This window comes from Malaclemys terrapin, chromosome 5, assembly GCF_027887155.1.
Source record: "Malaclemys terrapin pileata isolate rMalTer1 chromosome 5, rMalTer1.hap1, whole genome shotgun sequence".
NCBI classification, from domain to species: Eukaryota; Metazoa; Chordata; order Testudines; family Emydidae; genus Malaclemys; species Malaclemys terrapin.
Window position 1 is genome coordinate 8,041,118 of NC_071509.1, and position 25,917 is coordinate 8,067,034.

The 25,917-nt window shown below is 50.1% G+C and overlaps 1 protein-coding gene across 1 annotated transcript in view; it reads left to right on the plus strand.

The window, feature by feature from the left end:
- The first annotated feature begins 9,929 nt into the window (after positions 1 to 9,929).
- Positions 9,930 to 25,917, plus strand: part of LZTS3 (leucine zipper tumor suppressor family member 3) — a 151,349-nt gene continuing 135,361 nt past the window's right edge. Inside the window, exon 1 of the mRNA XM_054029975.1 lies at positions 9,930 to 10,152. The gene's annotated coding sequence lies outside the window, so the exon portion shown is untranslated. The remainder of the gene's footprint in view (positions 10,153 to 25,917) is intronic.

Genomic DNA, 25,917 nt, shown 5'->3' on the forward strand with positions numbered 1-25,917 from the left:
GCCCAAACCCAGCTGGGGAAGAGCTCGGTTTTCAGAAAGAAAGGAGCACAGAGGGAATGCTCTGGGGCTGGAGTGCTCCAGGACTGGAGCACCCACGGGGAAATCAGAAACTCGGCACTTACAAGGGAGGGGACCTAGGTGAGAGGTAGCTGGGAGTTTCCTTCTCTGGGCTAAAGGCTGAGAGAAGCATGGGAGGCCTAGAGCCAAACTAGAGGGTTCTGGGCTAGGAGGAAGCCAGAGAGGTTCGGGGCACTGAACCCTGGGGACTGAGGTGAGTTGTCCTAAGCTGGAGGCAGTGAAGCCTAAGAGGTGTTTGGACTGATGTTTAAGGGGCTACAAGGATGATTTCTGCAGTGACTCTCTGGGACTAGAAAGACCAGGAAGGTCAAGGTGGAAGACTAGGAGGAGAGTAGGCCATGAGATCCTTTCCTAAGGACAGAAATCTGGCAGGAGGCCAGGGGAGATGTGGAATGGCTGCTGGGGTTGGAGAAGGCTCTGGCGGTGAGGATCCCTGATCTGGACTTCCAGGGAGAGAGCCCAGGGAGGCGTTCAGTGGAGGAATGTAAAAGGCATGAAAGATTAAGCCTGAGGAGAGCAGAAGTTGGTTTAAATTTGGGATTTGGGATTATTGGTGGGTGGGTTCTGGGGGAAAGCCTTGTGAGTTTTGATCCTGGAAGAAGGGTGGATTTAGAGAGCTTGTAGGGGGTAAGCCCAGAGAAAGGTCTGGTAGGAAGAAGATGTAGACAAGTTAGAGAAAGTCTAGAGGAGAGCAACAAAAATGATTAAATGTTTAGAAAACATGACCTACGAGGGAAGATTGAAAAAATTGGGGTTGTTTAGTCTGGAGAAGAGAAGACTGAGAGGAAACATAGTAACAGTTTTTCATGTACATAAAAGATTGTTACAAGAAGAAGAGAGAAAAATTATTCTAGTTAACCTCTGAGGACAGGACAAAAAGCAATGGGCTTGAATTGCAGCAAGGGCGGTTTAGGTTGGACATTAAGAAAAACTTCCTAACAGTCAGGGTGATTAAGCACTGGAATAAATTGCCCAGGGAGGTTGTGGCATCTCCGTCATTGGAGATTTTTAAGAGCAGGTTAGACAAACACCTGTCAGGGATGCTCTAGTTAGTACGTAGCCCTGCCTTGAGTGCAGGGGACTGGACTAGATGACCTCTCGAGGTCCCTTCCAGTCCTACACTTCTATGATTCTATGAAGTCCAGGAAGGTGGCAGTGAGGAGTCTGGTGGAGTAAACCCTGCCTGTCCTGCGCTCCTGGAACCCAGCACAGAGGGCAGACCTGGCCAGAGGGCTGAGTACAAGAGAGACCACTGCAGGACCAAACTGATGGTCAGCAGGGGGCATTAGAGCAGGAAGAGCTGCTGTGTCACGCCCAGCCACGAGAGGACACACCACTGGTGAGTCCACCCTTATACATTCAAGAATAATAATTTAGCAGTGGAGTCAGCTTGTGTATTCACAAAAAGAACAGGAGTACTTGTGGCACCTTAGAGGCTAACAAATTTATTTGAGCATAAGCTTTCGTGGGCTACAGCCCACTTCTTTGGATGCATAGAATGGAACATATATTGAGGAGATATATATACACACATACAGAGAGCATGAACAGGTGGGAGTTGTTTTACCAACTCTGAGAGGCCAATTAAGTAAGAGAAAAAAACTTTTGAAGTGATAATCAGCCCAGTACAGACAGTTTGATAAGAAGTGTGAGAATACTTACGAGGGGAGATAGATTCAATGTTTGTAATGGCTCAGCCATTCCCAGTCCCTATTCAATCCTGAGTTGATTGTATCTAGTTTGCATATCAATTCCAGCTCAGCAGTCTCTTGTTGGAGACTGTTTTTGAAGTTTTTCTGTTGTAATATAGTCACCCGCAGGTCTGTCACTGAATGACCAGACAGGTTAGTGTTCTCCTACTGCTTTTTGAGTGTTATGATTCCTGATGTCAGATTTGTGTCCATTAATTCTTTTGCATAGAGACTGTCCGGTTTGGCCAATGTACATGGCAGAGGGGCATTGCTGGCACATGATGGCACATCTACCAATGTGATATATGCCATCTTTGGGGACTTTGTCAAAAGGGACTTTGTCAAAGGCTTTCTGAAAATCCACCATGTTCACTGGGTCATCCTTGTCCACGTGTTTGCTTGGTGAGGCATGATTTCCCTTTACATAAGCTGTTTTGCCTCTTTCCTCAACATATTGTGTTCATCTGTGTGTCTGATAATGCTGTTTTTTACTATAGTTTCAACCAATTTGCCTGGTACTGAAGTCAGACTTACCAGCCTGTAATTGCCGGGATCTCCTCCGGAGCCATTTTTAAAAATTGGTGTTACATTAGCTATCCTCCAGACATCTGGTACAGAGGCTGACCTAAGCAATAGTTTACATATCACAGTTGTTAATTCTGCAATTTCACATTTGAGTTCCTTCAGAACTCTTGGGTGAATCCCATCTGGTCCAGGTGACTTATTACTGTTTAATTGATCAGTTTGTTCCAAAACTTCCTTTACTGAAACATCAACCTGGGACAGTTCCTCAGAATTGTCCCCTAAAAAGAATGGCTTAGGCGTGAGAACCTCCCTCACATCCTCTGCAGTGCAGACTGATGCAAAGAATTCATTTAGCTTCTCTGCAATGGCCTTCCCTGAGCGCTCCAATTGTTCAGTGGCCCCACTGATTGTTTGGCAGGCTTCCTGATTCTGACGTACTTAAAAAATATTTGCTGTTACTTTTTGTGGGTTTTGCTAGTTTCTCTTCAAACTCTTTTTTTCGCCTGCCTAATTATACTTTTACACTTGACTTGCCAGAGTTGTTGCTCCTTTCTGTTTTCCTCAGTAGGATTTAACTGCCAGTTTTTAACAACTTTTGCTATCCTCTTTATTAGGATCTAGCGTTCCCCCTTTAATTCATTCATCCCTAAGGGATGTCTCCGTCTGAACTGTGTGCTCCTCTGTACCTGTTGACTTTCCCCCAACACTTAGTTTAAAAACTCCTCTACGTCCTTTTTAATTTTACATGCCAGCAATCTGGTTCTGTTTTGGTTTAGCTGGAGACCATTTCTCCTCTATAGGCTGCTTCTTTCCCCAAGAGTTCCCCAGTTCTGAATAAACCAAACCCCCTCCTCCCTACCCTATCATCTCATCCACACGTTGAGACCTGCAGTTCTGCCTGTCGAACAGGGCCTGTGTGTGAAACTGGAAGCATTTCAGAGACTAGGTAATCTCTTACCTAGCAGCCTAAATTTGGCCTCCAGGATCTCTCTCCCTATATCACTGGCACCCACATGAACCACAACCACCAGCTCCTCCCCAGCCCTATGTATACGGCTATCTAGATGTCTTGTGTCTTCGAACCCAGCAGGCAATTTACCATGTGGTTCTCCTGGTCATCACAAACCCAACTACTTATAATTCTAACAATTGAATGCCCCGCTACTATTGTCTGTTTCTTCCTAGTAACTGGGGTCCCCACCCCCAAAAGAATATCCTCAGGGTGAGAGGATACCATGACATCATCTGGAAGGAGAGTCCCAACTATGGAATCATTTCCCTCTGCTTCAGCGTGATGCTCTCCTGCCCCGAGACCTTCATGCTCTTTAACAGCACAGGAGCTGTCGGGCAGGAGATGGGACTGCTCTATGTCCCTGAAAGTCTCCTCTATGTACCTTCATCTTCCTTTCCTCCTCCAATTCTGCCACTCTGGCCTCAAGAGCGCACACTCGGTCTCTGAGGGCCAGGAGTTACCTCCTATTACCCCCAACCTCCTGTCCCGACTTTTCACACTTGCTGTCTGGTCACCCTATTTACACGGCTAAGCCTTCCACATTCAGTTATAGGAAGTTCAACATTTAGGCAGTTAATCTCAGGCTAGGAAACTAATTAAAATAATGGAAATGAAAAATAAGGGCACTCTCCTTACATTGGCAGCTTGCTTGCTCTGTCACAGGCACTTGCTGCTTGTGATGGGGTGTCTGCCCCACACTGGCCTGTAAGGGGTTAATGGAGCCTTTGGAGGTTGTGCAGAAAGCAGCCGATAGTAGAGAGGCTGCGAGGAGCAGCCAATCAGGGCTGGGCAGGCCCATATAAGAAGAGTTGCAGGGCAGAAGCGGTTCAGTTGCTCTTTGGAGCTCAAGGAGGAAGGACTGGCTGTGTTGCAGGCAGAAGAAAGCCAGCACCATGGACAGAGCAGTGCTGCTAGCAGGGACCTGGGGAGCCAGGGAAGAGCTCCTGGCTGGTGGTTGGGAGTTGCAGGCTGAGGCCCTGAGGCAAGGGTGAAGAAGGTGCTCGGGCCGTGGGGAAGTAGTCCAGGGAAATAGACTGAGATGCTGGGGGGAACGTAGCATGTGGCTGTCATCTACAGGGTCCCTAGGCCGGGACCCAGAGTAATGGGCAGGCCTACGTCCCCCCCATACCCATGTGCCACTGAGGAAGTGGCTGGACTGTGGTACTGTCCCTTGGAAGGAGGGAGCACAGGGTGCGGCACAGCCAGAGGGCTGTGTCCTGGAGAGGATGCAGCAGTCCTTGGGATGAGACGGGTCCAGGAGCAGAGGTGAGAGCAGGTTAGACACCACGAGAGTCGGCGTACGGACCTGTGGAGCTGATCCGCAAGGTGACCAGCAGCAAGCACTAGTAGGGTGATCCCACCCTGTTACACTGCTCAAGAAGCAAAAACACCCAGTGCATTATATGGTTTGTTCCCCACTGGATAAAACCATTATGAAAATGAAGGTAGAAGCTAGGCTTTAAGGCTCAGGTCTGAGGCCTGTGCTTCTGATCCTGTGAGGTGCTAAAGAACGGGCCTCAGTATAATCATCTTAGAGCATCACTTCCATGGAAAATCTGCAGTGCATTATGGGAGTCCTAGCCTGCCGTGCTGGCTGGAGAAACCTTTGCCCGCAGGTAATGAGCTATGCAATAACAGCACCCCCACAAAAAACCTCTTGCAATGCGCTGCACACAATTTCCATGAGTAAACAGTGTTTTACAAAGTATCTGTTTGCACTACCTCTGCCTGCCTTTTAATAATGCCGTTGTCAAATGGAGAACACACAGTATAATTTATGGGGTGTTTTTAACGCCCTCACATGGGGTGCCGTAAGAACGGACAGTACCGCAGGGGGGAAATTGCGTACAGGGGCCGCGTTCCTGGCCTGAAATGCTCTGCCTGACACAATGCCTTACGAAACCTGAGACCCACTTCGGGAGTGCTGTGCACATAGCTAGACTCAAGGGGGAGGGGGAGAACTGGAGGTGGAGTAATCTCTCTATTCCCTTCTAGGCTATAAAGCAGGAAACCCTCACTTGACTCACTCTCTTTTGAGTGCATCCACGCCACTGAGTGCAGAGATACGACTAACCTGAGCATCTGGCTATTCTCTAAACGGGGGTAGGAGAAATCTAAGTAGCTCCTAGGCTCTAAGGCCAGAAGGGCAAATCGTGATCATCTGGTCTGAGCTCCTGCACCTCGCAGGCCACAGAACCTCACCCATCCACTCCTGTCGTCAGAGGCGGAAGATAGTTTTGTGGAGCACTGGGCGAAAGCAAGTGGGGGCCTCTCCCCACCCCTTCTGCCTGCAGTCCTCCCCCGCCCCGGTGCTCCTGCCGGGGAAATGGGAGCAGGGCACGGGGGCTTGTCTCGCTGCGCCCACCTGCCTGGCACTCCTGTTGGAGAGAACTCGCGCCCGGACCCCGAACCCCAGCAGGAGTGCCAGATGAGCAGGTCAGGGTGCAAGGGCACCTATTTTTCCAGGGGCCCCCAATTAGCCAAGGCCCCTGGGCACAGGCCCTGTTGGCCCCGTGGCTAATCCGCCACTGCCTGTAGTAGGCTCATAACCTCCGGCTGTCCTCAAATCATGATTTAAAGACCTCAAGTTACAGAGAATCCACCATTCACTCTAGTTCAAACAAGCAAATGACCTGTGTAGAAGGTGGCAACAAAACCAAACCAAACCAGCCTCTCTGCTAATCTGACCTGGGAGAAAATTCCTTCACAACTCCAAATATGGCGGTCAGTTAAACCCTGAACATATGGGCAAGACCCACCAGCCAGACACCTGGGAAAGACTTTTCTGTAGTAACTCAGAGCCCTCCCCATCTAGTGACCCATCTTTGGCCATTGGTGATACTTGACATACAATTGCTTGAGTATCTGGGCAGGACCTCCCAATCCCACCTTTTCCCTCTCATCACCTTGCAGCTATGCCCTCTTCTCCCCTTTAGAGGATCATAGTATCATGGGTCTGGAAGGGACCTCAAGAGGTCATCTAGTCCAGTCCCCTGCACTGAGGCAGGGCTACCTAATATCTTCTAGCCTAATTTTACTCTGGTTAAAATATCCCTTCCTGTCCTAGAATCTATGAATCTGTGAATCTATCCTGGGGAAGCCGTAACACTCTCACTGTGGCATTAACTCCTTGTGATGTGGGTAGGAGACGCACCTGTTGTGGGGGAACCAATGGCAGTGTGGCCCTGCAACTTATTTGGCTATGATGGGTGGGAGGATGGAAGGGGCCTAGGAAGGGAGCACAAAGAGACTTGGGCTGCGTGTGCTCGGTCAGAGACAGGGTGAGATTAGCGTTACCTGTGTATCTGTGCCCTGTAGACCCAACTCCTGCTGCTTCCATGAATCTGCCATTCCCTAATTTAAGCAAGGGGATAATATGAAAAAAGCAACCTGCTAGGTTCTGGAGATAAGCCTCCCTTTCCACTATCTTTCCACAGAACAGGTTGATTTAGCCCTCGGGTTCCCATGGCCTTTCTCATAAAACCCTGGCCAAATTCCTGTAGAGAGAAAACAGTTCCTCTGTTGGCTTAATTGGTTGTGTGTTCTTCACTTCCAGTCCTACACTGTCAGGCAGTCTTGCTGTGTTCATTGATGCTAAGGCCAGAATGGACCTTTAGATCAGCTAGTCTCACCTCCTGTATATCACGGCCCATAGAATTTCCCACGTGTGCCCTCAGGTAGGCTCCTGTGACTTCTCCCACAGAGGTGTCTATCAGTGGGTGGTGAGGTGGAAGTAGGCCAGTATATTGGGTTTGGGAGTCAGGAGATCTGGGTTCCATTCCTGCTCCTGCTGTGTGACCTTTGCCGATAACTGTTTTAGTTACCCAATCTGTAAAATGAAGATAACTTTGTAGAGCCCTTCAAAATCAAAAGAGGAAAGGTACCCCACAAGACCTGAGTAATATTATGATGTATACTGTACAATCTAACAAATTTTATTTGGACATAAACCCAAGTAGGTTTTAGCCCACGAAAGTTTATGCCCAAATAAATGTGTTAGTCTCTAAGGTGCCACAAGGACTCCTCGTTGTTTTTGCTGATACAGACTAACACGCTACCACTCTGAAACTGTACAATCTGTAATTCAGTGAAGGAGTTTAAAGCCTCTGGAAGGAGCTCTATAAATCTACTTAGTATTATTATTAATAAATGAGAGGTTTTATCAGCGCAGGAGGTTGTGCTCACTGAAAGAGGTGGCGGCGGCAGCAACAGCATGTGGAGAAAACTACTGAATTGTTACATTGAAAACCAACTATTTGTGAACCTACCAGGATATAGGGATCAGTATGTGCACAAATGTTTGTTGCAGGGTGGACAATGGCGCTGCACTGAGTTCATGTGCTCTTACCCATGCTAGAGGTCAAGCATGGTGCAACACCTATTGGTAAGGTTACCCAAGAGTTTCCATTTTAAAGCCCCTTTAATTAGCTGGTCATAACTCTTTTCAAATAAGTTAGGCCAGGGGTTCTCACACTTCATTGCACCGCGACCCCCTTTTGACAACAAAAATTACTACACGGCCTCAGGATGGGGGACTGAAACCTAAGCCTGCCCGACCCCATTGCCCCGGGCGGGGGGGCCATAGCTGAAGCCCAAGGGCTTCAGCCCCAGGCTGGGGGCCTGTAATCTGAGCCCCACCAGCTAGGGCTGAAGCCTTTGGGCTCAGGCTTTGGCCCCGGGCGCAGCACGTCTAACTCCAGCCTTGGTAACCCCATTAAAATGGGGTCACAACCTACTTTAGGGTCCTGACCCACAGTCTGAGAACCGCTGGGTTAGGCCTAGATTTTCTAGTTGGGTCTCTGTGACAGGATGACTTTTCTCCCCTGATTTAAATACAATTCAGCCATTTTTCAGCAGGGAGGTGATGGGAGAATCACTTATACCACTTTTTTTTTTTTTTTTAAAGTTGTGCCTCTTTTAGAGTGCTAGCACCACTTCAGAGGAAGAAACCTGAAATCTGTCAGAGAGTTGGTTCTTCAGCCATGTGCCTTGCAGGGGCTTGTGGGAAATTCCATTTTGACTTAGCTGAGTGGAGGCATCCACTGTGGTCTCAACTGCCAGCTCGGAATCTGTCAGCAGCAATGAGTGGTTGGCTAAAGACATTTGCAACGGTTTCCTCGTTGCTGATCCGACCGTTCGACCACCAGCATTTGACCTTCCATGTCAGCTTTGGACTTTGCTGAACAGGTTCTAAACTAGCCCAGGAATATACTCCACTATCCTCTACACATGAGGTTAGCATGATGACCCACTTTGTCAATGCTGCCTCCATCAGTCAATGGCGCATGTTGACGACAGTCTCAACTAACTAGATTTCATGGTGGCCTCAGGGTCCTTCATTCTGTTGATGCAGCTGCTGTTGGTGACCCAGCAAGCACTGCAAACGCTAGAAGAACTTAGCTGAGTTTCATAGTTTAAAGGACAGACTGGGCGGAGGAGTAGCATGTACTTCTGCACCATGTACATCCCTATGAGCAACTCTGGAAGCCCGGCCATGTGGCATAAGCATCATCGTATATCACCTGGGTAAGGTTCTATATGCCCACTCTGCTTATACACACGTGTGAGTGGTGCACTAGAAACCTAAGATTAACCCAAGCCAACCGTTAGCATTGGGGATAGAATCCCAGTCCTCTGCTCTAATCAATAGCCAAGCCTGCCTCTAACGTGGTGGCATCCCTATAAAGCTGTTTTTTTTTTAAATAGCTTAGTGTGGGCCTTATCCTCTCTGATCAACTTCCTGTGCATGTCAAATGTGATTTCCCATAACAGCTCCACCACTTTAGGATCTGGGTGCACTTAATTGATGCCCGTCAGGCATGAAACAGCTATTATCCCCATTTTACAGCTGCAGAACTGAGGCAGAGAAAGGGACTAAAGTCAAATCAATTGGAGCTGGGCACCGAGATGCTTTTGAAGATCCCGCTGGGGGCCTATCCGCATCTGTAGGCTCCTAAATAAAAATTGGGGGCTAAGGGTATGTCTACACGGCATTGTAAACCTGGACTCAGATTTGACTCCAACCCGCCCCCCATCATCCACCTACAAATCTCTCTCATTTGGGTCAGCAAGCACACAGGAAGGATGGCTCAGAGCCCCAGACTCTCGGCCAAGCCCTGTCATTTTGCAGGGTGGACACGGCTCAAGCCGCAGCAAGTGTGCGGAGTGCAGCGTGGAGGTGTGAGACACCCAGATTCAGCAACTGGAAACCCAGGTGTACCAGGCAGCCAGGAAACAAAGTCCCGCAGCCCGGATCCCCCAGAGCCGGGTTTTCCAGGGCAGCCTAGACCCCCCCCTAATAAGTGACTTGCCCAGGGCATCAGTGGCACTGGCAGGATTCGAACCCGGGTCGCCTGCATCGCCGTCACGTGTCCTACACCGCCCTTCGGAGGGGCTCGCTGCACGGCTCCGTGCAAAAGCCTCGCGCGGCTGCGGACGGGTTAATCAGCTGCTACACGGGGCCGCGGCTCATCTGGGGAGCCGGCGGGTGGGGGCCGGAGCGGGAAGAGTTAAAGGGAAGCGGCCCGGGCACGTCCCACCCTCCGCGGCTCTGTTAGGCTGCCGGCTGGCGGGGGGTGGGCCGGGGGCTGGCCGCTCTTTGCCGCAGGAAGGGGGGAACGTGGCTGCGAGCGGGGAGAGGAGCCGAGCCCCCCTCAGCCCGCGAGGAGCCAGCGGGATCGGCCAAGCGGCTGCCGCGCTGCACGGAGCCGGAGCCATTGATTGAGTCTTTTCTGGGAGGCGTTTGATTCCGGGGCCAGCCTCGTCTGTCTGTCTATTGCTCCGCCAGGGAGGGGATCACCCATCCGGAGGCTGGATCCAGGCAGCATCACAGCCTTCCTGCCAAGAGTAAGGCTGGGGGGGGGGGGCTCCTACCTTTCCCCACGCGCGGGCGTTTTGGGGGGTGCAGGGGGGAAAGGTGTGTGCTGGTTGTGGCAATGCACTTCAATGCAGTCGCTGGTGCAGCCTGGAAAATGGCATGGGAAAGGGGGGTGCAAATCTGGCGCATCTTGGAAAACCTGTGTGGGGAGGGGGGGTAAGGGTGGATGGATTTGTGGGCCAGCACCCTGGTTGTAGCCACCGAATCAAACACTTTGGGGAGGGGGAGGATTTGGGGGTCAGCTGCGATTTCTGCTTTGGAGAAATGTTTGTTTGTGCCTAAGGTAACACATCATTTGTTTTTGGGGTTTTTTTTTTTTTTTTTGCTCTGCTGTGTCCCTTTGGAAACAACCACCACCCAAAATATAAACGGGGTGGGGGGAAAAACTGCTTGTCAGTGGTGGTTGGTGTCAGTCTTTGCGATGATGTCACGAGTGGGGTTCAGTCCAGCGAGTGAGATGCTGGCGTGCGGGTGATTAACATGCGCTAGCTGTGAATTATGTCATCTGCCTCTTGTGCACTGTGTGAGACTTTAGCAGCAGCAGGGGGTACGGGGGGGGGGAGAAGAGCTCGGGGGCCTGCTCCTTTTGCAGTAAGGAAAGCGGGTATTTTAATCCAGCAGAGCAGGGATGATTGAACAAGGCTCTAGAATATAGATTTGGAGAGGACCCCAAACCCCTCTGGTATCTGCCTTACTATTCCAGTTCATAGTCCAGGTGTTGGATTGGCTAGGTTTTTAACCCCTTGCCTGGGAACCCCAATAGACCATGTGTGCCCCTGCACCCTCGTAGTCCTGTATGTAACCAGCTAGCTTCTCAGCTGGGGTGTCAATCCATGGAGTTGTGGATCTGGCCCTGAACAGGGGCATTGGAACAATTTGTAGCGCAGGGCGGCTGAAAGCCAATGAACAGAACTGTAAGCCCCGTCTATGATGGGAGCCGTGCATTCGATTGCTACTATTGCTTCAAGCCAGGGGGTGCTGCTGCGGCTGCACCCCTAGTTCCAGCTCCCCTGCCCTATCCGCCCTACATGTCAAGGGGAAGCAAAGATAAGTTGCTGCCCTGACTGAATGCTTGCCTTCCATGTCTCTGCTGGGTATGGGCAGGTGCCTGGGGTTGGCACGAGTTCCCAGCTTGGTTTCAGAGCTGATCTCCCCAGGAGAGAGCAGTGGAGCAGGCAGGGAGAGACGCTAGCGCTGCTGTGGCTCGCTCCTGCTCGCTTTCACACCACCCCTGGCTCCCTGCATGATGTCAGCACTGGCTGGGGCACCCGGGTCAGCTGCCGATGAGCAGAAGGGAGCCCCCTCCTCTGGCGTTCACTTTACTGGGAGCGCGTGCACGGGTGTTTTGGGGGGGAGGACTTCATGCCAGACCGTAGGGCCTCGCGCCCCGTGATCTCCGTGGCTGTGAGAGAAGGAGAGGAGCTGGGGATCACCCCTGTCAATATGCAGGCTTGCTGCAACCAGCTCCTCTCCCCAGATCTAGCACCACTGGCTTGTGTAGGCGCCAACAGTAGGGTTTGGTACCACCTCGCTGCCACTCATGCAGTGCCTTGGTGGGGGAGGGGGAAACCTGACCGATTTTTAAACCATCCCAATGGCTCACGTTCTCCTGCCACGGAGCAGAAGAGACGTTCAGAAAGGGAACTAGGCTCTTTGGTAAACTACCCATCTAGCTGAATAAGGGCAGGTGCAGATCAAGGAAAGGCCTCCTGCGGTTATAGATCATGGTCTGTCTGACCAGCTGGCTTGCAAACTCCTTCAGGCAGAGACTGCGCCTTGCTCTGTGACCGGTGCACGCTGTCACTGACTAGTAAATGGTCAAAAGCCCATGACTGGGGCGCACCCCGTTGATAGGTGCAAATCATGAGCTGTTATGTTTAAAGAATCGTTGACACTTACGAATATCCTGCCTTTAGGATCCTGCATTTAGGGCTGTTGACGATCCCAAGGAAAGAGGGCTGGGAGACTAGTGTACGAGTGTCATTTTTGGGGGTGTATGTTAGGTGTGTCTTCCATCATCGCGGGCCACTTACAGGCTGGGGTGGGGGGTTTTACCCTCTATTATAAGTAGAGAAATGAGAACAGTCAGGTTGTGTTCCTGATCCAGATCTCCGCAAAGGGGGCTACTCTGTGTTTACACAGAATCGGATCGCCTCTTTAATTGGGAGTGGGGGCAGAGGGAAGTATGCTAGCAATGCATTTTATTTAACATTGGAAGTAACTGAGCTACATTTGAGCATGAGCCTGGGCATCAGAGCTCCTGGGCTCTATTCCCAGCTCTGCCATTGACTCACCATGTGACCTTAAGTAAGTCACTTAGCCTTTCTCTGCCTCAATTTCACCATCCATAAAATACTTACCAACCTCTTCTGGGTGTAATGTTACTATTTATTTATTTGTTTTACAGGAATCTCTAGAGGCCTCACTCAAGGATCAGGGACCCATTGCACTAGGCATTGTAATTGATACTTGCTTTTGAGATCGTCACATGGAAGATGGTATAAAATATTTATTAATAAAAGGGCGATCAACTCCCCACCAAGCCGTGGAATGGTGTCGCTATTTCAGCGAGTCTGTTCTACGTAGGTTCTCCGTCTCTCATCACTACGGTATCTGAGGACCTTCCAGGAGTGCATTAAGTGATGTGACTAACATCTGTCACATGTGGTTCATTCTTTCTCTTGTCTTCTCCCCAGGGGGAGAATTGTGTGTGCAGTGTAGTGTTGTTGCCTGTTTATATATGCCCACAGTGCTAGGGGCTATATGATTTCACATTCCCCTATGCGACAATATCATCTGAGTTCAACTTAATTGTGGAATTATTTCCTTGAAACATTTGAAGGCTGTTCTTTGGAAAACAAGAGGGTACAGTTATAGGCTGTGGTCCTGCAACCCTCTTATACCTGAGTAATTTTTCATCAATGACACCAGTGCTTCTATTTGGGTGAGGAAAGGTTTGCTCGTGTCAACGAGGCATGCAGGATGTTTTCTTCCTCTGGTAGGTAAATTCACAAATACATTATCCAGGTGCACAGCTGCAGAGACCTGGTTCAATGGTCCAGTGGTTAGGACACTTGCTAAAGTCCTTCCCTGCTCTGCCATGGACTTCCTGTGTGACCTTTGGCAAGTCACTTAGCCTTTCCAAGCCTCAGTTTCCCCATCCGTGAAAGGGGGTGATAGCAGTGCCCTACCTCTCAGAGGTGTTATGGAGATAAATACATTAAGATTATGAAGCACTTTGAGACTTAGTGATGAAAGGTGCCGTATTAGAAATAGGCATCATTAAGAGTAATTGGAGGGGAGTTACTATAAATTAAATGTCCTCTTTCAACTATCAAAGTTAAAGCCTGTCCAGATAAAAATCATCATGCAACAAACAAGCTAGTGGGTACCTGCCCCCTAATGGATGAAATTGGAATTGCCCACTGTATCCGAGGCCCTATCCTGCTGATTGTTAGCAGAGATTCTCCTTTAGCTCAAGTGGATCTGAGTTCTGTCCCCGTGAATACTGTGAAGCCTAAGGGTGTGGAACAGCATATGGAGGGGACCATATGTGGGGGGAGGCCTTACCACTGCCCCCCACTTCCTGGGACTCCACAAAGGGATCTCTTTGTAGGGTCTGGGTGGTGGGCGGGGGAGAGGGGCAGAAACAAGGTAAGCCCGGGGTGGAGAATGGGCAGTTTGGGGGGTGAGGCTGGACACATTGTACACTCTTCATCCCACCCCCGTGCAGCCTTGTGGCAATGATCCTGAGAAGGTTTTTTATGGCGTCTCCATGCTAAGGAAGCCCCCTGTGAGGACAGTCCCATGGGACCCCATAACCAAGAGAAGCCCCGGAAGTGAGGCTTGGAGCGAAGCTGAACTAGCCGGGATTGGCTCTAAGGGCCATAGTGCTAATACAGCATCATAGGCTCTTATTTACTGCAGAACCCTGGATCTGCTGGGGACAGGGTAATCATGGCTTGTTCAGTTGGGGGTGGGGAAAGCCCATCCCAACTCCCAGAATGGCGTTGAGGGGAAAACGGAGTGACCTCCTGAGGGAAATTCTGCTGGGGTGGGGGATCTGGCCTTGATAGACCTGCTAGAGAGACCTGTTTCTCTAGGGGGATGTCACCATCCCGGGTTCCAATCCTGCAGCCCTCTTGCCGTGAGTGGGGACTGCAGGAAGGGGTCGGTGGCTTGCCAGTTCCGAGGAGGAGGGGGTGCGAAATGCAGGCGGCTTGTTTGATCGTCCCAGGTAAAAGGGGCTGAGAACTTCTAAACCGAGCAACTTCACGACAGGGAAAGGTCAGTGTTGAAACTACACCGTTGGAACTGTTAGACGGGTTGAAATCTTACTGGTTTTAGTAGGCGGGGAAAGGGACATGGAGGAGCAGGAGAAGCACAGATACTGACGATGTGCAAAGAGCCGTCAAATGCATCCAGGAAATAAACGGCTGGGGAAAAAAGAGGGATATTTCCCCCCTCTAACTGTTCTCAGTTAGTCATCCTACGTGTTACTTGGCATAATAGCAGGTAAATCTGAATAACAGATGTATCCAAAATATGAAAAGGGGCACCTCTCTGAGTGCCCCTGTCTCAAATGATTCAACTAAAATAAGATCTCCCATAACCCCCTGAGCTCTCCACACCCCACATACACATTGGATTTCTCCGAGGGAAGTGCAAATTCTTAGTTGGGGTCCCTTCAATTCTCACACATCTGAGGGTAAACTGAGGCCCAGAGAGGTGCAATGACTTGTCCCCTGGGTCACAAAGCAGACAGGTAAGGATCTGGGACTCATTCTGGGACCCATAGGGCCAATCCCAGCCAGTTTGGCTCCACTGCAAGCAAATTCAGACGGGAAATAAGGTGTAATTTTTTAACACTGAAGGTAATTGTTGCCATGGTTAATTTGCCACGGATTGTGGTGACTTCCCCATTGCTGGCAATGTTTAAATCAAGACTGGATGGTTTTCCTAAGAGATCTGCTCTAGGCATTGTTTTGGGGAGGTCTCTGAGCTCCTGTAGAACACAGGTCAGATGAGATGAGCACGCTGGTCGCTTCTGGACCTATGAATCAAAGCCGTTTGGGTATCGTAGCTGGGACTAGAGCCCTGGAGTCCCTGCTCCTGCCCCTCAAATCCAGGGCTGCATCACAAGCTGTTTGCCCTCCGCTCATGCTGAAGTCAGTGACTGTTCAGTGCCCTGAGTTCAGCCCCATTCCGCTCCATCTTCTTAGAGCCTCCGCTGACTTAACCAGCTCCCAGCCAATCCACCTTGGGGGCAGGAGAGTCCCTGGGTAGCCTAGAGCTGGCCAGAGCAGCCCTACAATACCATGGTTGCTGGCGCTCTAGCACAGTGGACGTGGCTAGGGTGCTCCCTTGCACTCTGGCTAGTCCTAGCTGACGAAATGGCCTCGAGGGGCCGCAGACAACTGGCCGCAAGTTAAAGCGGCCCTGAGTCCGGAAGTAATTCAGCACCTTGTAGGATGTCTGTTGTGTGTAGCTGACAGACCGCTGGCAGCAAAGAGCCGTTAGATCCCCTGCGGTGCTCAAAGGAGCTTTCGGTGGGGAATTTTCAATGCAGATTAAAAGATTATTGCCCTAGCTGTGGTGGTTGTGTCTCAGTGCGCCAGGAGAAGGAAAGCAAAGGTATCCCAGCAATACTGAACTGATCAGGTATTCAGTGGGCTTCTCGCATGAGGCCATTTAGGAAAGGGATTTTCTCCATTTCCCTCTATCCATGTTGACCCCGATGCTCACTGGAAAGTGAACATGACAAGCCTTAAAGGGAGGATTACGGCAATAGATCTTTGGTGCCCCTCCACGACTAGGAGAACATTCGTTTGATCAGATGGCTTAGTATCACGCTTGTTGTGTCAGGCCTGGGTTGGGGGCCTTCTAAGGGAAAACGCAGGTGCTGCTGGAAGTGGTGTGGGTGGTTCATTAGGTGGTGCTCTTCCCTCTGTGAATCAGCACCACAGCTGGCATTGTGCTAGAGGTGCTGTGCTCCTCGAGGTGACCTCTTCCTGATGGCTGGGTGAGCTGAGGAATGGAAGCCTAATGGGCATCCGAACTCCCCAGGGCTACGTTGCAAGGGTAGGCTATCGGCATGGCCGCTCTGGGTTTTTATGTTCTGCCTCCTGGAATCTGCTCCCACAGTTTCAGTTGGATATGGCATTCTTCTCCTCTTGGCCTATATATGACATAGAGCTGCTGTGTGCAGTTAAACCGTGTTCTACCCCAGAAATGGCTGCATTTTGGTGGCAGGTGAAATGAATGTATGTGTTATATAGGCACCAGTTTGTGGTGCGGCAGTAAAGGTTGAGACACACGCACCATACCCGAGATAAAAGCAAAGAAATGAAAAATTAACCCACATAAGAGTCCATACCACTGCAGCAACAGCACCCCAAGGACCACATACCATAACCTTAACTCTGTCCTTTAGGGATGCCAGCCTTCCTTCATTCTCCAGATCTCTCTTCCAAGCACACCAGACCCTCCTTTCTGCACGCACCCATTTACCAAGCTAACCCCACACAGCACTTAGTTGCGGAGGTCTGGTATAATTTGCTGGGGGAGCTGGTGTTCTTATGGGAACAAGTCCGTCCTGTGTAAGGTGAATATGAAACCTCACCACCAGAGTATATGAGCGGAGAACGCTGATCTGGTGGGACTGTACAGTCGCTGCACTTGCAGGGCCTGACGCGTTAGAACAGATGTTGGGTAAAGTTCCAGTGGAATAAAACTGGGGGGGATTCAGACCCACTTTGCTCAGTTTAGGCAGGGGAAGGCATCAAGTGAAGGAGGCCAAGACCAAGACTGCCATTTTGGGGGGCCGCCATCCTCAGAAGCATCAGGAATCCTGGTTTTCAGGAAGTGCTAAATACCGCCCCCCCCCCCCTTTGAAAATCAGGTTCTTTCAAGGTGTCTCGAGTGTGGGTGGCCCAAACAAGAGGGATCCCAAACATAAGAAGTCACTTAAATCTTGGCTTAGATCTCTCAAAAAATTGTGTCTGAATCAAATCCTCCTAGACTCAGGAATCTCTCCCTGTGTTAAGAGACCCACATGGTTCCCACCAAACAAGAGTTGAGGGGAACGAATGTAGGAGAAAAAGGCATGGGAAGGAAAAGCATGTGATGACCCATATCCCATGAATCAAGGGCTCACTCCTCCAACTCTTTGACCAAGAGGCCTAAGGTCTGATCCAATTCCAGTGAAGCTAGTGGAAAGACTCCCATTGACTTTAGTGAGCTTTGAATCAGGGCCCTAATGAGCTGCATTTGACGGCAGGTGACTTCTCCATGAGCTTCATTAAACGTCAGGCCTCGGAAAGCAATCCCGGATGGTTCGTAGGCCTTCTGAATACAAAGGAGGGTAGAATGCCCTGGTAACTTGTTGGACTGAATTCTGCCATCTGAATCTGATGCCAGAAAGAACACAATTCAACTCCCGGTTCCTAGCTTGAGTTTTCAATGTCTGCAATTCCATCATGCTCCCTCCCCCCAGAAGCTTCTACTGACAATCCGAGCACATTTACTGTGGAAGGTGTTACTAAATGACGAAAGATTTCAGGACAGCTGAATGGTCGCTGAGAGACGATAGCAGGACTCCCAACAAATTACGGAGGAGAGTGGCTGGTGTCCATTAGTGTTTCTATCTCCGTGGAATAGGACAGAGAGATCCGCAACCTCTTTCATAGCATGGAGCCCATCTTACTAGAGAGAATGCTTAGTAGACCAACTCTCCACTCCTGTGATCAAATACCGTCCCTGACACAATCCCAATAATTCCTCACATGGAAGCAAGTTTAATAATCGTGAGTCCATATCCCCACAATCATGAGATCGTCGTCAATCAGAAAGGTTAGCCTTTTCTTTGCCCATTTTCCCCCTTTTCCCCCCCAGCCTTTAGGGTGTGCTTGCTTCATGTTTTCAAGCTTTTTTTCTGCAGTTACTAGCCCTTGTAGCTATCTCTTTCTTAAATGAAAGCTGACGTGGAATCCTACTAGTGGATGGAAACAGCTGGGGCTTCACGAAAAACACTAAAAATCATGAGTCTCATGATCAGATTGCAAGAGTTGGCAACACTGTGTAGGAAAAGGAGATATTTTTAGTTGTCTTTTAATGTGATGAAGCAGGATATAAAAAGGACATTAGCACCATGTGGCCAGCCAGCATTTCCTGGTCTGTGGACCACAGCTTGAGACCCTCTGGAATAGCAGATGCGGGGGGAAAGGCATGGCTCCGGGACTGCGGGTGGAGAATGACTGAATTTTCTTACAAAGGCTGATCACAGTTTTCACGTGCCCCAGGGCTCTCCATTGGATGGAAGGTCAAATCTTATCCGCATTGCCCTCCAGTGACTGGAGGCCTACAAGGAATCTATTAATCTTAGCTACTCGAGAACCTCTCTTAGTTCAAGTAGCAGGGTCCTGAATCACTGGAGCAGAATGCTTTGGGTTGTAGATCCCATGAAGCATGTGTGCAGTAGAGCTTAAAACCAGGATGCATGTGTAGATGCAGCCACAGTTTCATTATACTGTCCTTGGTAGCTAGCCTGAGCTTCACTGCCAAAGAGCCGATCTCTGTTTCACTTCAGCAGGGCAATTCCCCAAGCCTGCTTCTAGCAGATGCCGGCAGGTAGTCTGAATTGCACTGTGCATTTGAGATTCACTGGGGCAAAGATAAAGCTCTCGCAGCTCTTGCTGACAGTACAGCCCAGCAGTGTCTGAACAGATAAGTAGCCCCGGCTTCTTTTAGATTCTCGGGGCCAAATCCTGATCTTGATTACGCTGGTACAGATCAGAAGTAATTCTGTCACTGATGGAACAGAGCCCCTTTGTCTTACTTTGTACCCAACTGGGAAGAAATGTGATCATGTTATTGACACACTCTGCTCTTCCCACAAGCAATCTCACAAATATTTATTAGCTGGAGAAGTTACTTGGCGGCGCCAAAGCCAGCTTATGTAATGCTAGAAGCTTTTAACTAGATGTGTCATGAATTACCCAGTTCCATTGGTACGTGGCCCAGTGACATGTTTTCCTGTGGAATCAAAACAGCAGAAATAATGATCCGAGCCAGGAAAAACAAGGATCAGCAATTTCTTCTCTTTTTTGTGTCTGTCACCTAGTGAATGCCAGTGGAAATTGGTTCCGTGCAGCAGGTGATGCAAACAGATCAACCTCTACAAGACCTTTGTCTGCTGGGGTATAAACCACTAGGAATGGTTTTAGTTTTGTAAGAGAGGTGATAGAAGCAGCCCTGACACAATAGACACAATTTCACGTTGTAGTGAACTGGCTAGCATGTGTGTGTATGCTGCTGCTGTACTCTGTTGGATAGACTCAGAAGTGCTGGACTCCAGTGTGTCACATGCCCTGTACTGCTAGGAGATTCTCCTATAGGTCAAGTAGTAGGGATTTCTTGTTGCAGAGTTCTCCAGATTAATGTCACTATTGCCTTGTCCCCCTACCCCACTCCACTGTTGTTGGTGGAACCCCTTGTCTCTTGCCACATGATAGGGTTGCAAGCTCTTTGGGACAGGATCAGTCTTTTATTGCACGTTTTGTACAGTGCCTAGCACAACAGGGCCCTGATTCCTGATTGGGAATCTAATACAAACGATAAATGAATTTCCAGGCAGAGGGAGATCTCTCCACCCCCAGTTGGGGCCTGACATTCTGCAGTCCATTGGTGTGTTCCACCATGCCCCACCCCACATCTGATAGCATCCATGCAGAATGGAACACTGCAGGAATTATTCATGACATTTGGGTCTAGTCTTGTCTAGTGGTTAGAGCAGGCAGCTAGTAGTTGTGACTTGTGCCCCCGGTTTTGCCACTGTCTCTGACCTAAACCACACTGTATTTCAGCTCACTACTCTGTACAACAGATAGCACTCACAGGGATGTTTTATCAAGTGTATTAGTGAGCTGAGGGGTGAAAACATTATCTGCTATTAGCAGCTAGGTGCTCCAACTGAGAGCAGGACTCCATTGTGTACAGAAAGACATACAGTAAGAGAGTACTGCCCTGGAGACCATGCAACCAAAATCAGTTAATAGAAAGGGAGATACCATTAGCCCCATTTTATAGATGGGGAAAGTGAGGCACAGAGGGATTGGCCCAGGGACATCCAGGAAGTCTGTTGCAGAGCTGGGAATTGAACTCATATCTCCTGAATCCCCGGTCAATACCTTATCCAAAGACTATCCTCCTAAGGGATGATTAATACATCCACAGGGCTTAACATCAAGGGATTTCAATATACACTGCAACTCCGATTGGGTGCTACAGAGCAGCTGCATTGCCTGTCTGAAAATACCAGCATGCTCATGTGCAACGAGGGGACAGGTGATGCATCTGCCAGCAAGTCGGTGCGCTTGTAAACACCGTGTGGAGGAGGCAGCTGTGGAGAGCACGCTTGCCTGTGGATGCCCAGATGGTGGATTCTTGGCTGTCTAATATTAATCTCTGGCTGCTGGAGCAGGGCGTTTTGTCTCCCGGAAGGGGGTTCGCTGCAGGCTTTGGACTTTTGCACCAGACAAGTTGCTTTCATTGCCCTCCGGCTGCTCCACCGTACTCCGCTCCGCTCCACCGTTCAGGTGTGGTTCCTTGAGCTATGACGTTTCCTCTGACCCTCTTCCCTACAAATGCAGGGCGTGTGGGGAGCTCCGCAAGGAGATGTGGCTCTTGTCTTTGAGCATCCGCAGAGAGCATGTCTTGTGGGAGGAGGGGAAGTCTGCTCCCCAGGAGCCAATGGGTCCATTTCTGGGGCTTACACTCTACAGTCACTGCTGGCAGTCAGCCCATCCCACGTGGCTTTAGACCTGTTGGACCTGAATCTGGTCCCTCATCGGTGCGAATCAGGAGTCGCTCCATGTAAGCCCAGGGAGTCTGGATCAGGCCCACGATGGCATTTCTGAGAGAGGTGCGAAACCGTTGGTTATTTTCACTGTTGGTTGCCCTGTTGGACTAGAATGAGCCATTACATCTCCAGCCACGTCTTTCTGAGTTACTGGGCCAAACTCATCCCTGGTGGATCTCCACTGGATTTGGTGCGGTTGCACTAGCTAGGGATGGGGCACAAACTCCCCCAGTCAGTATCTTTCTTCCTGTTAGGAACAGACAAGGGGCCGAAGACTGCACAGAAACCTTCTCTTCAGCTCCTTCAAGCTTCCCACAGCATCTGTCCTTCCACAGGAGAATGCAAAGGTCTCTCGTGGGAGCACAGTACAAAGTTTCCCGGTGAGGGTGGGATTACGGGAACCACATGCTTTCCCAGCCCTGCCCGCCTTGCTGCATCACTGCTGTGGCAGGGGAAACCCAGGACAGATTGACCCGGTGAGCTTGACCTCTCCAGTGCCCCATCGAGTAGTGTTCAAACAATACAGCACTGCTCTTCAGCAGACTAGGGGTTAATTTCGAAGCATTGCTAGCAGGAAAGTCCCACTGCGCCCGGGCAATGTCACGGCATGGCTGGCCTTGTAAAGGGAAATGTGACATTGTGAACTCACCTCCCTGGTGGGGAAGAAGAAAATGGATCCTGGGTCCAGACCACTGGGATCAGTGAGAGGGCGGGGAGAGAAACTTCACCACAGGTCTGGAGAAGGCAGCAGCTCAGGGCTGCAGAGTGAAGAAGGGTCCTGCAGGAGATCCCGAGCTGCCCGGAGAGCAGCAGAGGGGATCTGCCTGCTGGCCTCTCTGAGCCGGAGAGGGGCCAACCCAGGGAAAGTGCTGGATCCTCTCCTGGGAGGAAGGAAGGACTCCAGGTAGAAAGGCCCAGAGGTGGCTGCTTGACTGATGAAAAGCCCCAGGACTGGTAGAAAATGAGTGTTGTGGTGCTGGTGCAAGCAGCATCCAGCAAAGGGTTCCCATTCCTCTGCTGCCGAGGTGCGCTGGAAGGAGAGCAATTGCCACGCGAGGCAGTGCAAGAGTGGTTTGAGCATTGGCCTGCTAAACCCAGGGTTGTGAGTTCAATCCTTGAGGGGGCCACTTGGGGATCTGGGGCAAAATCAGTACTTGGTCCTGCTAGTGAAGGCAGGGGGCTGGACTCGATGACCTTCCAAGGTCCCTTCCAGTTTTAGGAGATAGGATATCTCCATTAATAATTATTATTATAAGAGAGCAGCACAAAGATCTCTGGACTGAGCACCAGCCAGCCCACCAGCTAGGAGAAGGATGTGCTGTTATCCCCATTGTACAGATGGGGAACTGAGGCACACCGAGACTAAGTGACTTGTCCACGGTCTCACAGGGAGTCAGTGGCGGAGCAAGGAAAGGAACTTAGATCTCCCGAGACCTAATCTGGTGCTTTAGCCACAAGCCCCTTTATCTGTAGTTTAGTGCTCTCCTTTACAGGGCCCTAGGTTTGGCAGACCCAGAAGGCCTTACGGAAGCTGGCTAGGCACTGTGCTGTGATTGGAGAACCCAGAGGGCAGCAAAGGCGCTGGTGAATAGCTGGAGGCATATGTGTGTCAGATTGATGACCCTTTAGAGCATGCCTCACCTCCTGCTTCTGTAACCGCAGCGCTGCACTTTGCTCTCCTTCTCCTCCGGCCCTGTTTACCACCGGAGAGGCTCGCATGGAGACTGGGAATTCTGCATGCTGACGCTGTCATTGTTCGCTGGTCTGCAGCCGGGCACGTTCTGCCGTCCGTTCTGCCAGGCCAGCCATGGTGCAGTGCTGGGGCCCTCACCGGATAATCGCTCCAAAGCAGGAGGTGGCAAGCCAGAGCGAGCCGCCCGGCCAGCACCCCGAGTGCAGGGCAGGGAGTAATGCAGGGCAGAGAAGCCAGGCAGGCTCGGTCACGCAGGCAGCTCCCAACCCCCACAGAAGCCCTCTCAGAGCCATGCAGCTGTGGCCCCTTCCAGGCAAGGGCCAGCGGATTTTCAAAGCAGGACCTGGATTGCTGAGAGGTGGGGAATCAGGGGGGTGCACACGGGTGGGTTTTAGCAGTTCTGGGGGAGGGGAGAGGGTCCTTGCCCTTCCTTCAGTAGCGCAGCAGGGCCAGGAGTGGCTCTGAAGCGGGTTTGCACCCTCCAGGGCAGGAGGAGAGAGCAGAATGGCTTTTTGGAGGCTGGGATGGCATGAGAGATTCCCCGTTGTCTGGGGCATCTGGTTACCCTGTTTTCCGGAGAACAGGGTAACATGACAGGCTTGGTCGGAGATGGAGCCAGAAAAGCACATGCACTCATCCAGCCTGCTGTCGGTTTCACCAGCTCGGCTGGCCAGCGGTTGGCAGTTGCAGGGGTGATCTAAAACCCAAGCCGTCGCGTCTGATTCTGTAAAACCAACCAAGATGCTGGGCTGGCCCCAGAAAACGGGGCCATTCAGCACCCCTGCAACCAGGGGGGAGGTCACAGTGACCATAGCAACAGGGGTCCAAGCTAGGACTGCCCTAGTCCATGCCAAGCGTTGACCCGGCCCCAGCAAGCCCTTGACAAAAGAGGCACATGTCACCTCCCCATCACTGCTCTCACTCTGGCACCAACGCAGGGGTAAGTTGGGCCCAGATGCACCGAGTGTTCGGATTTCTCCCTGTGAGGAGCGGTACTGTAGGTTTCCAAGTGGCTGTCACTGGCAGCCAAGGATGTGCTGTGTTCTGTTGGGGAGTGGAGGAGACATAGCCAAGGAGTGGTACCAGGGGAACTGCCCACCAGTTAGACTAGGAAGCCGTTCTTTAGCTGACTTGTTCATGCTTTGCCAGCCTCCTGTGCTGAAGGTCAGAGCTGATTTGCTGTTAATATGGGGGTTGAGAGGTGACACAGATTCCTAGTATTGGGGGTAGCCATGTTAGTCTGTATCCACAAAAACAACAAGGAGTCCGGTGGCATCTTAAAGACTAATAGATTTATTTGGGCATAAGTTTTCTTGGTAAAAAACCAGGGTTCCTAGGGGTTCTCACTGGTTCCTAGAGGCAGCCAGGGGTGACCCAGGCACTCTCGAAACTCTGCACTTTCACAAGCAATTGAGACAGGGTTACAGGGCAGGAGACCAAACTTTAGGTGAGGCAGGAGTCAAAACATTAGCAGGTGATGCTTGGTGGCAAGAAAAGCATCCTCTTTTAAAGGAGAGCTGCAGGTTTAAAGGTGACCTGCAAGTGGCATGTACAGAATTTTATCCCTGAGAGAAAATATTCCATACAGAAAGTGTAGTTTTAATGCAACGTTTGTATTCTGGTTCTCCGGGTTCCTCTGTGGCCCCTCGTGCCAAAGTATCTGAGGAATTGCTTACTCAGAAGTCAGGAGGGCAGAGTTAAGGTTGGATGTGCATCCTTAACTCTGTTCTCTAGTTCCTTTAACCTGTGTTCTCTCTGTATATACATCTGGTAAACAATACAGTTTATAAAATGTGATAGAAAGTTCATCCCTCCCAGAGGGAGGGATAGCTCAGTGGTTTGAGCATTGGCCCACTAAACTCAGGGTTGTGAGTTCAATCTTTGAGGGGGCCATTTAGGAATCTGGGGCAAAAATCTGTCTGGGGATTAGTCCTGCTTTGAGCAGGGGATTGGACTAGATGACCTCCTGAGGTCCCTTCCAAACCTGATATTCTATTAAATGGTTGCACAATTCTATGAAAACTGGAATCTCTTATATCTTTGAGGAAAAATCCTACCATGCATGGCCCAAATTGGTAACTTACAAAACTCATCTTTAAAATGACTGAAAACCAACTTTCTTCTAATGTGACTTGATTTTTATTTTTTTTTTATTTTTTTAAGTCTCTGAAATCTTCCAAACAAGCCAAGTGTGAAGGTTTTACTTTGGATCATTTTGAAGTGATCCAAGCACAAATTTTCAAATTGGTCCGTCAGCTTAGATCACCTTTGAATTTCACCCAGTTGTGCGTAAGGTGATCGCCCTGCAAGTTGTTAGAGTTCTGTTTGGTGAGAGAGTTGCTGGTGGTTATTTTGAGTCGACTTCCGTTAATTTGCTACTAATGCTGGGCTGTAGGGGAACAGTACAGTGTCCCCAGTGGAGGAAAATTAAGGCATTATCCAGGTTCATTTGCAAATTCAGTACATTTTTGTTGGGCGGCCCAGGCTTTGATGTATAGATGTCCGAAGTCAAGCTCCTAAATTCATAGTTAGATGCCTAAATAACTGGTCTGATTTTCAAAACTGCCGAGTACCCAGCAACATTCACTGAAGCATGCCAGGGCCTCATCACAGTCCCCTTCTCACCACCTGTCTTGATGTATGGTTCTGTCTTCCTACCCCAGAATGGAGTGTGCCAGTCATGGAGACCAACTATTACCTCTAGGTACTGGTAGAATCTATTTCTGTGCTCTTCCAGAGCATTTTGCTGACCCTCCCCGGAAGATCTATGTACCTGAAGAAGTGCCAATATTTCTGGCTGCTTAAGGAGTCCTGTTACATTTCCTTTAAAATAAATACAGGTATAATAGACTACCTGGGCATACATGGACTTAAGGTACAAAGGATCTCAAAGTCCTTTACAACTTATGAGCCAAATCCTGCTTACTGTAAGAGTGCTCTCCCACTAGCATGACTAAATCTAGGGTTGGCAAGAGAAACTCATGCATGTGTAAGGGCCGCTTAGAGTATATCTACACAGCAACTGAACACCCATGGCTGGCCCAGGTCAGCTGAATCAGGCTTGTGTAGAGCTTGGGCTGCAAAATTCCTGTGTAGACGTTCAGGCTTGGGCTGGAAGCTGAGCTCTGGGAGTTTCCTCCCTCCCAGGGTCTCAGATCTTGGGCTAGAGCCCAAGTCTGAATG